The sequence below is a fragment of the Sturnira hondurensis genome, unplaced genomic scaffold (assembly GCF_014824575.4).
Source record: "Sturnira hondurensis isolate 20B ecotype Veracruz unplaced genomic scaffold, ASM1482457v3 Scaffold0005329, whole genome shotgun sequence".
Lineage (NCBI taxonomy): Eukaryota > Metazoa > Chordata > Mammalia > Chiroptera > Phyllostomidae > Sturnira > Sturnira hondurensis.
In genome coordinates, this window is record NW_028077960.1 from 13,004,105 (window position 1) to 13,019,937 (window position 15,833).

Here is a 15,833-nt window from a genome sequence, read left to right on the forward strand (position 1 = left end):
CAACTCACTACCGAGAGTGGGGCAGTGTCTGGCCAACATGTGCCCTCCCTTTTCTTCTAAACTCACTTAGTACAGTAGCTGTTTCATTTTCCCTGGGGTGCAGTAGATGAATGCATGTGCCCAAATCAGTACAGTTATGCTGAGACAGCTTCCTGTACTTACAAAGAATGAGAAGAATGGGGTAAGAGCCTTACTCATAGGTCCTTCAATCCTCACAATTCATTTTCAGACTCCCACCAACACATGGCATTTGAAAATCCTTCCAGCTACATCCTTCAGCTGAGTTTAACATATTTTCTTGATTTATGCCTCTAAATTTTAATAGATCTAGACCTATATTTATTTTAAATACCAAAAGTACCAAAAGATAAAAAAATTTCACTGAAAATAAGAGAGCTTTCATCCCTCCTTGGTTACGACACAAGACCTACCTTCCTCTTCCAATAACTGCCTTTAGTGCCAACATAGGAAGACATAAACTGCTCTGGTGAGTTGCTGTGTCATTCTCTTCAATCAAATAACTTGTGAAAATGCACATTACTTTTGTTACTGCATTTATCAAGGAGAAATCTGCAGCATTTGTATGCTTTTATTCTAAACATCTATAATTTACTAATATGGGCAGATTGTTTAATAATTCATGTGATTAAAGAATAAACATCAGTGCATGTTGTTTTAATTTGCATCTCTCTAATGACTAGTGATACTGAGCATTTTTTCATATGTCTCTGGACCCTCTCTCTGTATGTCCTCTTTGAAGAAGTGTCTGTTCAAGTCCTTTACCCATTTTTAAATTGCATTGCTTGTCTTAGAGTGGAGTCCTGTGAGTTCTTTATATATTTTGGAGATTAAATCCTTGTCTGAGGTATCATTGGCAGATATATTTTCCCATATGGTTGGTTCTCTTTTCATTTTAATTCTGTTTTCTTTAGCTATGCAAAAGCTTCCTAAGAACCCTGAATCCAATCCAAAAGAACCTATGCACCCCAATGTTCATACCCACACAATTTACAATAGCCAAGTGCTGGAAGCAACCTAAGTGCTCATCGGTAAATGAATAAATCAACAAACTATGGTCATTTACACAATGGAATTCTATTCAGCAGAAGAAAGAAGGAGCTCCTACCCATTGCACCAGCATGGATGGAACTGGATAGTGTTATGCTAAGCAAAATAAGCCAGGCAGTGAAAGACAGATACCATATGACCTCACCTTTAACAGGAACCTAATCAACAAAATGAACAAGCAAGCAAAATATAGCCAAAGACACTGAAATTGAGAACAAGTTGATAGTGACCAGAGGGGAGAGTGGAGGGAATTTCAGGGAAAAGGGGAGAAGGATTTATAGGAATGATTATAAATGACACATGGACAATAACAAGGGTGGGGGGTGGAAACAGGGAAAGGATGTGGGAGGGCTAGGGTGGTAGGGAGGGGTGGAGGGGGAAGGCAGAAAACTATACTTGAACAACAATAAGAATAAAGAAAGAGAAAAAAAGAAGGAAGGAAGGAAGGTAAATTTGATAGCATGCAACACCCCCCATAAAAAAAACACAGTGGTGGATGTTCACCAGAACAAGAAACTCCCATCCATTTAGAGTGATGGTTTCATGTAAAGAAACTTCATTTGGCCTTGATAAAGTATCTTAAAAAATAAGCCTCTCCCTTATGTTATAAGCCTCTGTTTTGTCTGCTGAATAAATCAAATATATCACATTCACATTTAAAACAGGAGCATATAGGCATTATTAGACCATCTCTCACCCTTTCCCAATTTTCTTCCATCTTACTACAAAAAATCTATACCCTCAGTGAACAATTTAGTTGTCATTTGCAATTTTTCCTTCACAAGTATCTTCTTACTTTTTAAAATTTTATTTATTTATCTTTAGAGGGGAAGGGAAGGAGAGAGGGAGAGAAATATCAGTGTATGGTTGCCTCTTGTTTGTCTCCTGCTGGGAACTGGCCTGCAACCCAGGCATGTGCCCTGACTGGGAATCAAACTGCGATACTCTGGTTCGCAGGCCCGCGCTCAATCCACTGAGCTACACCAGCCAGGGCTTTTATTTTTAATATTCCATGGAGTTTAGCTCTGACAATAAATGGATTTGGATGATGTCATGAACTCATAATGAATTTTAGCGTCTAATATTTAAAACCTGACATTAGATTTTAAACTGTCTAAATTGTGTGCGTGTGTGTGTATATACATATACACACATGAAGCACGAAATAAAGTCACATGGAGGGTGTGTTAGTCAGGGTTCTCCAAAGAAATGGAAACAATAAGACACAGAACTAACCTACCCAGATTGGCTGAAAGCACGTTATTTTCTATCTTTCTAATCACAGAGTGGATGCTGGACAGGGTGGGTACTTAGAAACTTTGAAAAGAGGTCCCTAGAATTCCAATTGTTGATTAAGAATTTTTTTGTGTGCTGACCCTTCCCCCTTGCTGGTGTAGTAGTGAAGTCTCCTGGTTCAGAGCTCTGGTCTTACTCACACAATTAAGGTCTTTCTGTGAAGATTATCTCTATGGTGATCACAGTCCTTCCACGCTAAATATAAACCCCAGGACTCCTAACCATGCATGTTCCTTCTTGATGTCTGTGTGGTAGTGAAAACAAATCTACTAGACACATATACACAAAATAATATTTCAATAGGCTATATTAAATCCTCAGTAAATTAATGTGATGAATCAAATATTTTTCATATATTGAAACTAAAATTATTTTGTGTGCCAAAAATTATATATTGATGAGTCCAAGTAGATTTGATTTCTAGATGTGGGAATCCATAGTTGGGTAGGAATTATTGTATTTGTTTACTTGTTTGTTTTTTCATATACCCATAATTATTATCAGAATATTTATCATCCTCTTAATTTTGCTGTGAACCTAACTGCTTTAAAAATAAAGGCTTTACAATTTACAGATTTAATGCAATACCTATTAAAGTGCCGATGGCATATTTCACAGACATAGAACAAACACTTCAAAAATTTATATGGAACTACAAAAGACCATGAATAGCAGCTGCAATTTTGAAAAAGAAAAGCAAAGTAGGAGGGATTACAATACCTGATATCAAACTGTACTACAAGGCCACTGTAATCAAAACAGCCTGGTACTGGCATAAAAACAGGCACATAGACCAATGGAATAGAACAGAGAGCCCAGAAATAAACCCAAACCTCTACAGTCAATTAATATTCGACAAAGGGGGCAGTAACATAAAATGGAGCAAAGATAGCCTCTTCAACAAATGGTGTTGGGAAAACTGGACAGCCACATGCAAAAAAATGAAACTCGAGCACCAACTTACACCATACACCAAAATAAATTCAAGGTGGATAAAAGACTTAAATATAAGCCGGGAAACCATTAAAGTCCTAGAGGAGAGCATTGGCAGGAAAATCTCAGACATTCCACGCAGCAAGATTTTTACTGATACGTCCCCTAGAGCAAGGGATATAAAGGAAAGAATACACAAATGGGACCTCATCAAAATTAAAAGCTTCTGCATGGCTAAGGAAAACAGTATCAAGATACAAAGAGAAGCAACTGTTTGGGAAAACATATTTGCCAATGATACCTCAGACAAAGGTTTAATCTCCAAAATATACAAAGAACTCACTCGACTCCACTCAAAGAAGACAAGCAACCCGATTAAAAAATGGGCAGAGGACTTGAACAGACATTTCTCCAAGGAGGACATACAGAGGATCCAGAGACACATGAAAAGATGCTCAATATCGCTAGCTATCAGAGAGATGCAAATTAAAACCACAATGAGATACCACTTAACACCAGTCAGAATGGCTATCATAAACAAAGAAACAAACAACAAGTGCTGGAGAGGTTGTGGGGAAACGGGGACCCTAGTTCACTGTTGGTGGGATTGCAGACTGGTACAACCACTATGGAAAACAGTATGGAATTTTCTAAGAAAACTAAAAATGGACGTGCCTTTTGACCCAGCAATTCCACTCTTGGGAGTATATCCTAAGAACCCTGAAACACCAATCCAAAAGAACCTATGCACCCCGATGTTCATAGCAGCACAATTTACGATAGCCAAGAGTTGGAAGCAACCTAGATGCCCATCGGTAAATGACTGGATCAAAAAACTATGGTACATTTACACAATGGAATTCTATGCTGCAGAAAGGAAGAAGGAACTACTACCCTTTGCAACATCATGGATGGAACTGGAAAGCATTATGCTGAGCGAAATAAGCCAGGCAGTGAAAGACAAATACCATATGATATCACCTTTAACAGGAATGTAAACAACAAAACAAACGAGCGGGCAAAATGTAACCAAAGACACTGAAATACAGAACGTGCTGACAGGGTCCAGAGGGTAGAGGGGAGGGAAGCACAGAGTAAAAGGGGATGGACTCACATGAATAAGTATGAAGGACACATGGACAATAACTAAGACGGGGGGCGGAGATGGGAGGGGGGTGGGGAGCACTGGGGGGGTGCAGGGCTGGGAATACAAGAAAGAAAACTGTACTTGAACAAAAGTTAAATAAAAAATAAATAAATAAAAAAGGCTTTAAAGATACATATTTATTAGATATTTTCCCATTTTTATTTCATGCACAGTCTGTCTGGATAAAAGGAACAACTAATTCCACTGAATCATTTTCCTTAGCAGTCTAAATGTCTGTTTTTTACTCATTGTTAAATGTATTCTTTTAATTTTAAATAATTTTTATTTATCCTTATTCCAAATTTAGCAACATATAAACTGAAATGTAATAATGTTTTCCACTAACATTGAATAATAAAAAAATATACTAAAAAAATCATTGCTTATCCATGTGCCTAAAAAGGTATTCTAGTCTTTGGTTGTATCATTAACTAAAGATCAGTTTCCTGTGAAATGATATATATTATTTTATGTAGTGAGCTACTTGGTGACAATTCATTGGTTTTGGGCTTTGCAGTATAACTGGTTATATAGTATATTTTCAGAAGTTTACAAATTTCATGTTTATCTAATTGCACTAATAAAAATGATAACTAATAAACATTTAATTCAACTGTATCTTGAAGGCTAAACCATCCTCATTGAATAATGTATCTCTAAAAAGCAATTCTATACTGAGTGACTTCTATATATATATATATATATATATATATATATACTTTTTTGTGAATGTGTTAACAGATTTTTCATTCCCTAGTCACCTGAAAGAAAATTTGCAAATAAGAAGCAATCGCCCCCATCGGTACAGAGTAATAACTGTTATGTTGATGCAAGCTTTGATGTGAGGAATCTACAGACTGGTGAGCCCCTGAGGCTACTTAGGAATGCTGCTGAGTTAACAGTCTGCAAGATTAGACCCTCCTTGCATGTAATCGAAATTGGCCACAAGGTCCCTGTGGACTCATAAATAGTATAGAATGTATACGTACACGTTAGCCGTTATCGAGCATTCTCTTCAAAGAACAGAGTGTTTGTCTTCTTATATGAGGGTGGTTAGCAATATTAGTTTTTCCCCAAAAGAGGACCACTTCCATTTCCTTCTTGCAAAGAAAAACATTTCTATGGTCTCTCTTTCTCCACTTTTGAAAAAATAATTCAATTGTATTGTGCTGGAAAGGATCAGCGGAGTGACATTGAGTGGCCCTTCTCTGCTCTTAAAGAAGTGATTCTACCAGGCCCCAAATTTGATGAAAGTGAAACACAAAATGGATTTTGGTAAGGTAAATGTTATTTTTTTCATATAAAAATGAAATGAGAGAAATTGTATATAATGTGTGATACATATTCCAGCATGTATATGATAGAATTATATCACAGCCATTTTATCCCAACTCACAGAGATTATTTTATTTTTTTTCTTCTAAGTATCAGTTTATGGGCAAATGCACTCAGCCATAAGCAAATATTTCTCTCACTTCTGGCTCATGCTTACGGGATGTGCAATGTTGTGTATAAAGCCGCAGGTGCCAGGATCTGCTGCTGAGCAGCTCTGCTCCAAGCAGGCCTTTATTACCTTTAGTCCTATGCCAGTGCGAGCACCTGGATGTAGTTTAACTTCAGTCACTAGGCTGTATTTTAGGCAGAACCTGACAGGATGGAAAAACATATTGTTGCAACGTATAGAGTATTTCACTTTTACATTTAGGAGGGTGCTAACTAAAAGCTTTACTTGCTGAGAATTTGATCTCCAACATAAACACAGGATTTCTGTAGTTCCTGTCCAAGTAACAGCCACCCTCTAGAACCAAATCTCATTAAGTAGCTTTTGCTAGATGTTGCTCAGCTCTCTGCAGTTGATAGTCGAGCAACAAAACGGCTCCCCAGGGTGGCTTTCAGACCTGACTGAGGGCAGTCGGGAAGCTGACCTCGGTGAGCTGAGTCAGGCTGAGCCTTCTCCAGGGCTCTAAGCTCCAGCAGAAAGGGTCTCAGCGTCTGGAGGTTTAACCTTCCATTGCAAATTTTTGCAGGACACATGCACAAAACACTGAGTTTGCTGTAGACAATTTTTCTCTTTGTTAGATCCACACATGTTTAATCTAAACATTTGAGTTGATGGTCCTATGGAGCTATATTTGTGTGATTCAACACTGGGTAAAGCTTTTACACATGAGTGATGACTATTTTTGATAGAATTTATAAAATAGCTGTGAGCTGGCAACATAATACTTGCATATATGTAATATTTCTTCTCCTATTTTTATGAGTCAGATATGATGGTGAAGACTAACAGTACATTTTCAGTTTCTCCCCTACTTTGTTTTTCTCTTTGAGGTATTTGTTTTCTATTTCTGCTATAACGAATTACAATAAACCAAGTGGCTTCAAACAACAAAAGTTTACCTACAGTTATTAGCTCAGATGCCCACCACAGATTCATGGGTTCAAAGTCAAGGTGTTGACAGGGCTACATCCCTTTTGAGGTTGTAGGGGAGCATCTGTTTCCTTGCCTTTCCAGCATCTGGAAACTGCTGACATTTCTCGACCTGTGGACCTTCTCCATTCATAAACTAATGGCAGGTTGATTTCTTTTCACATCCCATCAGCCTGATCTATTCTGCCTACCTCGTCTACTTTTAAGAAGCCTTGTGATTATAATGAGTCCACCAGGATAATCTTATTTTCAGTTCAAGTGATTAACAGCTTTTAATTCTATCTGTAGCCTGAATTGCCCTATGCCATGTGAAGTGGTATGTGCACAGTTACCAGGAATCTTGACATAGGCGTTACTGGGAAGGACGGCATATTCTTCCTGTCACAAACTGTATGGAATTTCAGGTTCTCACTCAGACTAGATGAGCGTAGTATTTAGAATTAACTGGTTGCTGTAATCACCAGTACTGCTCTTGCCATTTGAGAATGTTTTCCATCTGTTGGACACTGTGCTTTTCAGTTGCATATTCACAAATGCCCCTCAGATGATGGTCTTTATAACCTGGTTCCATGTTCGTGCACACATCCTTTTCCCGCTGGAGAGGCCTCATCTCTGAGGCATTTTGTGGTAATGTCTAAGTTGCTGTCAGTGGCAGAATTATGGGATGCTTGTTTCAGCCTTGTATTTGTCTCGTCCTCTCACTGTCAGTCTAAGGAATTTTATCCTGGGGCTGACCACCCATCCTTTTCCATTTAAGTCACCAGCCTTTCTTCTTACCTTCATCCTGCTACACAAGCTTAAACCTTTAATGGAGTTAATCTTAAAATTCGAAGGCCAGAGGTGTTATAAGGGGATGTCCTCCAGGATCTATTTACCTGGGGTGGTTGCAAGAGCTTGACTTTAGAACAAAAAAGCTTAGTTATTGTTCAAGAAAGGAAAATGAGTGAAAAAATTTCCCAGCATTTCTTTCCTAAAATTTTTTCCCTCTCTTCCTCTCCTTTTTTTTCTTTCTCATCTGATTCCTTTCAGAATTTATTGTCCTTGACTGTCTTCTGCTATACATAGAGGAGAGGGAAGATAGTCTAGAAGATATTATTTACTGGCATTGCATTTTCTCTTCTATCACTAATGACATGCATACTTCTGAAATTAAGTCTCTGCCTGCATGTGTTAGTTCTTTTCTCTGGGAACTAATATTTTATTTGTGGCAGAAAATGGTGAGGACATAAAAGATAGGTTGCTTCCTGCAGTAAACGGAGTAAAAAATTTAAAGTGAAAATTGTTAGGTACACACATGGAGAAGGTGTATAATATAGGAGTAGACAAAGTAAGGACACAGAATCAACTGAGGCCTATTATGATAGATCTGAACCATAGGTGAGATAATATAGAGTAACAGTTGTTAATGAGAGTAATACTGAGGATGCTAATTTTTTAAAAAAGGAAAAGAACAGGAAAAGTAGGAAAAAGAAGTCAAGAAGGAAAGTGAGAGTAGAAAGGAGAGAAAGTGAGAGAGAAAGCAAAGAAAGAGAGAAAAAGACAAAAGGAAAAGATAAAGTTCTAAAGGCAAATGACATTTGCATAAGAATTCGCTTGTTTTTAAAAAGGGAAGCATATATATTTAAATAATGGAACCAACTCTTTCTGCCATTAAATGTTGCTGCCATGACCACATTCCAGTATAAGCTTAGAGAAGTAATACCAAGCAGGAAACTGATGAAATGAGGAAAATTAGTGGCATCCATATGAAATCAATCAGTACATTATTTAGTACACAGCCCGGCAATTGCTACATCACCTGGCACAAGGAAATCCATTGTGCAGTCACTGCACTATATATAAATTTAAAATTGAGATGAGATTTGATGACCTGAAATACCAAAGATGATTTTAGTAGCTATTTGCTTTAGGATATTATATTTTAAATATGACAATTACTCTGCAAAGCTTATAACTCTCACCAAATTATTTTTCTTATCTTGCTTTTTTCTTCTTAGTAATTTGTAATTGTTTTAGCAGTGGTTTAACTTGAGATATTATGCTATATAATGAGAAAGGTCTTGATGGTTTCAGTGCTTCCCTCACATCAGAGGAGCCTAGTGACCTAGCTTCCTATCTCCTGGGTCCCTCTAAACCTCTTGATGTGTACCTTTTTTACAATGTCATTTTAAAGTCATGATCTCTAGGATTTTCCATGTACACTATCATGTCATCTGCAAACAATGACAGTTTTGTTTCCTCCTTTCCAATTTGAATGCCTTTTATTTCCTTTTCTTGCATGATCACTGAGGCTAAAACTTCCAATACTATATTAAATAGAAGTGGTGAAAGTGGACAACCTTGTCTTGTTCCTGATCCTAGTGGAAAAGATTTTAGTTTTTGCCCATTGAGTATGATGTTGGCTGTAGGTCTTTCATATACGGCCTTTATTATATTAAAGAATGTACCCTCTATTCCCACTTCGCTGAGTACCTTTATCATAAATGGGTGCTGTACCTTATCAAAAGTTTTTTCCGCATCTATTGATATGACCATGTGGTTCATAGCAGCACAATTTACAATAGCCAAGAGCTGGAAGCAACTTAGGTGCCAATCAGTAAATGAATGGATCAAAAAACTGTGGTACATATACACAATGGAATTCTATGCCACAGACAGAAAGAAGGAGCTCTTACCTTTTGCAACAGCATGGATGGAACTGGAAAGCATTATGCTGAGTGAAATAAGCCAGGTGTTGAAGGACAAATACCATATGATCTCACCTTTAACAGGAAGCTAAACGACAAAACAAACTAGCAAGCAAAATATAACTGAAGACACTGAAATGGAGAACAGGCTGACAGTGACCAGAAGGGAGAGGGGAGGGAATTTCAGGGGAAATAGGGGAGGGATTTAGAGGAACATATATAAAAGATACACAGACGACAACTGAGAAGGGTGGAAATGGGAGGGAGTGGGGAGTATGGGGGATGGGATAGGATGGGAGTAATAGACAGACAACTATACTTGAAAAATAATTAAATAAATTAAAAAAATAAAGTCATGATCTCATTCTCTAAAAATTCTGTAAGTTGATTATGCTATTTGCAAAAGGTAAAAATGGTTGAAAGCTTTTATTTTTATTATATATTAAAAATAAAATTTATAGTCTGTAATGATAGAACCTGAAAACAGTATTTCTCAATTTAAACAAAAGTATAATAGTCTGCTAAATGTCTATCATTTTTCTTTCTTTATAGAAGAGCAACTTATTCTTTTCACAGCTGTATACCAAAACCTCCTAGAAGGTTACCTGGCACATAATATGCTGTTAAAAATAATTTGTTGAATATATGAATATATAACATTTCACAGTAGTTCTAAGGTAATAATTCATTGGCATATATTTCACTTTACCTACATGTAAAAATCATGAGAAAAAAATCAAGAGTTTATGTCTTGCCCTGGTTGGTGTGGCCCAGTGAATGGAGTGCTGGCATGACAACCAAAGGGTCACCAGCTCATTTCCCAGTCAGGGCACATGCCTGGATTGTGGGCCAGGACCCCAGTAGGGGGCACGTGAGAGGCAATCGCACATTGATGTTTCTCTCTCTCTTGTTCTTCCCTTCCCCTCTCTCTAAAAATAAATAAATAAAATCTTAAAAACAAAAGAGTTCATGTCTCACTAATGTGATTAATTTCACTCTTAGCTTACTCAATTTTCATGATAAACAGCTTTGTTTATAAATTCTGTAAGATTAAAGACCAAATATTGTTATACTACAATCTCTGAAATTATGAAGGGGGAAAGCCTCCCACATTCGCCCGTCCTTGTGAACAGAGGCTTGGTCTAAAGAGTAAACAGTTGTCTGACACACCAGTTAACAGAGCAGATGTGTACAGACATCCAGGGATGATGACTTTGTATCCAGGATATCTAATGGTGAATAAGACACAGACCTTCATCTCGAAGAGTGGAAGAAATAATGAAAACAGAGAAAAGAAAACACACAGTAGGGCTGCATTCAACATGGATGTAGAGACAATTTCAATGAGCAGTGAGAAAAGGCATTCAGCTCACATGGAGGGCTATTTTGTAGGCCATTGGAAGGATGGCGTCAAATCTCTTTCACCCTGGGAAGCTGAGGCAGAATGCTGCTTTGCCAAATCAAGTGTTTCGGCTGTGTATATGTGTAAACACTGGAAAGAAATGCAGTTTTCTGCAAGGTATGCTTCCACCATACCTTCTCTTTATTCTGGGTGACTGAAATTAATATATAGAGTAAAATACTGTAGATTATTTTTGTTTTTTGCATTTACCACTTTTAAAATTATGTTTTCTGAAAATTCCCCATATAATTTAACTTAATTACTCTTATCACAAAAAAAACAATTCTCTTGTTTGTATTTTTTCGATCTGAAGAGTCATGGTTATATAAATGAATTTCCTAAAGTTGCATTTTTTGTCTAGGTCCTATCTTCCCCTAATGTGAAAACATTCCTATTTTCCTGTCCTCACCTTTTTTTCATGTACTGTTTGCTCCCCCCCTGTGCTGCCATCCACATGCACTCCATCTCTGACACCTGCAGCCTGAGTGTTCTCTGCACCTTGTCCTTCATACTCTAGTTCTCTTCAACACGCCGTTCCTGTCACTCTCATTGTCTCTCAGTTATGTTATCTTTTTAAATAGTCTGTCTCTTAGAGTTTCTCTCTAGTACATATTCCTTCTGTCCCTGCAAACCCACCATCACTTATTATCAGCCTCATGCATATTCCCAGGATAATATTTAAATCAAGGCCAAACACGCTTACACTTTAAATAGTCAGTACTGCCAATGCACCACCTCTCAACTGCACAGCTTTGTCACCAAGCAGTGGCTTGGAAACATTCAGTTTCCTACAGCATTAAGAAAGCACCCAGTAGATCTCAACATTGACTCTCTGTTTCTCATGTCAGTGTACACACATGCAAATCCAGATCGTGTACTCAGAGATACCTTGTACACACACTCACACCTACACCCACATACACACACCTTCTCAGTGTTGATACGGCTGGTAGGCTGGATTGTGGTGTGTACTACATGGAAGAAAAGGAGCGAGGGCTCCTATTACTTTGTGAGTCAAATATCTTCTTTGGAAAGAAGATGAGTGAATATGTCTGTGTGACAACTAAATTGAGGTCTAAAGGGAAGTAGAGTAGAAACTGCCTATTTGTAGACTTTTTATCACTATTTCTTTTACAAAGACAAGAACATATTATCAGATTATCAGGATTTATTTTTTTTAAAAGATTTTATTTATTTATCTTTAGAGGGGAAGGGGAGAAGAGAGGGAGAGAAATGTTAATGTATGGTTGCCTCTCGTGCGTCCCCTGCTGGGAACTGGCCTGCAACCCAGGCATGTGCCCTGACTGGGAATTGAACTGCGATCGTGTGGTTCGCAGGCCCGAGCTCAATCCACTGAGCTACACCAGCTAGGGCTCAGGATTTATTCTTATTCAAGAGAGATTACAAGAATATTTTTGCAGGCAAAAATATTCAAAAGTTCAATATTCAATATTCAAAAGTTCAAAGTGCAATCTATTACTTACAAAATAAGGCATATCATTGTCATTTATTATTGTTTATTGAGTTATTATATCAATGACTTATTTTACATTAACTATATCTTAGAATCAAGGAAATATGATATAGGGGATTTGTAGGCAGTCACTTGAATTCTTTGGAAATTGTTTTTCTCGTTTTATTTTAACATTGAAGCCAGCATTCAGGGTGATATCCTACAGAAAAGAATGCACTATTTTTCCAAGTCTTTGTATCTCTGACCACACTGGGGTCATCCTTGACCTCCTGTTCATTTCATCTTCTTGGATCACTCTCATCATCAAGATCCCCATCATCTTCTTGCAGAGTCTATTTAGTGAGCACCTTTATAGCTTACCTTACTTTTGAGTTTTATGAAAAATAAAACAAATTCTGTACTTATTAAAACCTAGTAGTCTCAGTGAGAAAATATAGAAAAATGTTTTATAATTGATGGCATTAATATGATACTAAAAATACAGGTATGGATTCCAGGAAGCACAGAGTTTTTGAAGAAGGTGTCTCTCAGGGCACTCCCAGGTGCCATTGAGACACCTGGCTTGCCCACAGCCAGGCAACCTGATGCTAGTCATAGACATCACTAATACGCTTTATTGGCGGGGCCTCTGGTCCTGCCCATCACACAGTTCCGTGCACTTCCACCCTTAGAAGCTATACCTGCCCTTCAGACACATTTTTTAAATACTTGGGGATATGTGATTCTGGCAGTTAGAACTAAAAACTTTTATACATCTGGTGTTTAAGGGGCCTGAAGTTAACCATACACAGTGGTTTTCCCAGGACAGGTACTAGTTTACGTGTATTATTGAAGCATAATTGTCTTTACTTGTAAAATAAGTTGTAACTTTATTTACTTAATAAAGGGATAGAAAAGCTGTACTCCTTGGTCCAGGGTAGCAGCAGTGTTCTTGCCTTTTTCTGGAGCCCAGAGGAGGAAACAGTATACACTGAAGTCACTAACATCCTAAGTTTGCAAGTTTAGAATGGAAGTTTCACTTCTCTGGGACCTTGCAGTAGCAGAACCTTACCACTCTCAGAGATACTTTAGAACAGTAGGTGCCAGAGACCTCCACAGACAGGGACATTGTTTTGTTAAAGAGGAACATACGTAAGAATAGTTGTCACATAATGAAATGATACACAAGAGGAAAATTAAGCTAACCCTGAAAACAAACAAACGAACAGCCTAGGAACTTGAGGCAATTAGCATTCTGTACAGACTATGGCTCTGCCAATCACCTCTCTCCACATTCTTTATCCTTTCCTTTATCTAATGAACATCACACACACACACACACACACACACATACACACACACACACATTTTCTTTACTTATTTTTTACACATCAAATTTCTTAGCTTACTAATCCCCATATGAAAAATCTGCACAATCACCAAAGATAAAGTCACTGAAGAATCTTTATTCCTTCTGTGGTCTGATCTCCACCTCACTTTTTGCCAGCACCAACATTGGCCTTTGCAGTCTCCCTGAGTTTCTGAAGTGTCTTCTTGCATTCCTTTCTCTGTTTGTCTCAGTTTTTTGAGATCTTGTCTTTTCATACAGGCCATGTCTTGGAAGTCTATGTTTGGGTTCATTTTTCTTTACATAATCCAAGGAATCATAAATCATACCACAGCCAATTGTCTTGCTACCACCAAAATAGCTTCTGAACCTAAACGCAAAGATGACATCTGGTATGTTTTTATACATTTTGGCAAGACTTTCCAAAATTTCTGTCTTAGGCACTGTTGCCTTTCCAGGCTGAAGGGCATCGATGACCGTTTATTTCTGCTGAAGCAGTCTGTTGGTCACAAACTTCCTGGTCTGGATAGTTACTATGTCATTTATGATGGTGGCCGATATCCAAGCAGCCAGGGAAGAAAAGAGCCACACATCCGAGTGTTAGTCGGGGAAGTAGCTAGTGGCCTTATGGCAAGGGTTATAAATGTGCGTGCTTTTGTGCATCTTCCATATCACCTCTTTGAAAAGAATTTACTTATTTTCTAGCACCTTATTATCTCTTCCTATGATCTAGAACAAAGGTATAGTCCTGATGAACCAGCATTGACCCTGCCAGTCATGCTAACAAGAATGCTCCCTAGTCAGTGACAGAATGACAGGAAGAAAGCTGTGTCCCTGACCACCTTGTGAACAGAGCTCCCTATGCTCCATGCCTGACCTATTATGTGACACAGAAATACAGTTCCATGTTAGATAAAAAGCTATAATTCTGAGTCTCTTTTTAAAAGCAGATTAAAGTATTTCTTTTTATTTTTATGTTTTTATCATAGTTTTCAATCATACTTTATATTGTTTTTGGTGTATAACATAGTGGTTAGACAATCCTATATTTTACAAAGTGTTCCCTCCCAGTATTTCCAGTACCCACCTTGGCACCGTACATAGTCATTACAATATTATTATCTTATTCCCTACGCTCTATTTTGTGTTCCTATGACTATTGTGTAGCTGCCTATTTGTACAAATTTTTCTTAAACAAAGATTCTATTTATTTTTAGGGAGAGAGGAAGGAATAGAAAAAGAGAGGGAGCGAAACATCGATGTGTAAGAGAGGAACATCGATTAGTTGCTCCAATTTGAGACTGCCTGCAACGCAGGCATGTTCCCTGATAGGAAATCAAACCAGTGACTTTTCCCTTTGCAGGATGATGCTCAACCAACTAAGCCATGCTTTCCAAGGTTCAATTTGTCGTTCTTAATGCCTGCATCTCTTTCACTCAGTCCCTCAACCAGCTCTCCCCTCGGCACTGCCAGTGGGCTCTGTGTGTCTATGAGTCTGTTTCACTATTGTTTGTTTATTTTATTTAGAACATTCAACATATAAGTGAAATCATATGGTGTTTGCCTTTCTCTGACTGCCTTTGGCTTAGCATTATACCCTGTACGTACATTCATGCTGTCACAAAGAGTAAGATTTTATTCTTTTTTATTGGTAATATTTTATTGCATAGATGAGGTCTGTCTGGAAAAGTCCGGCCATCGTTAATATAATGAGAACAGTTTGCATGACATCTAACAGGGTAGCCAAGGAGAGTGGACTGGAATGCATATGCATGAACAGTGACAACTTCACTTCAGTGGGGGTGGTAGATACCATTGAGTGAGCATATGTATGGTGTGGCTGTCACATGCAAAATGACTGAGTGAGTAGAGCCACAGATCTGCATTAAATTTGCATTAAGCATTTATATTCCTTTGTGGACACTATTCAGATGACTAACGAGGCTTTTGGGGATGATGCAATGAGTGAAGCAAAAATAAAAGTGTGGCACAACTGTGTCAAAGATGGTCGAGAATCTGTTGAAAGTGATCCACGTTCTGGAAGGCCTGCGACAAGCAGAACACCTAA

At 37.9% G+C, this 15,833-nt stretch overlaps 1 pseudogene; it reads right to left on the reverse strand.

Moving 5' to 3' along the window:
- Positions 1 to 13,854: 13,854 nt before the first annotated feature.
- LOC118987695 (40S ribosomal protein S24-like) lies at positions 13,855 to 14,326 on the reverse strand (annotated as a pseudogene).
- Positions 14,327 to 15,833: the final 1,507 nt, after the last annotated feature.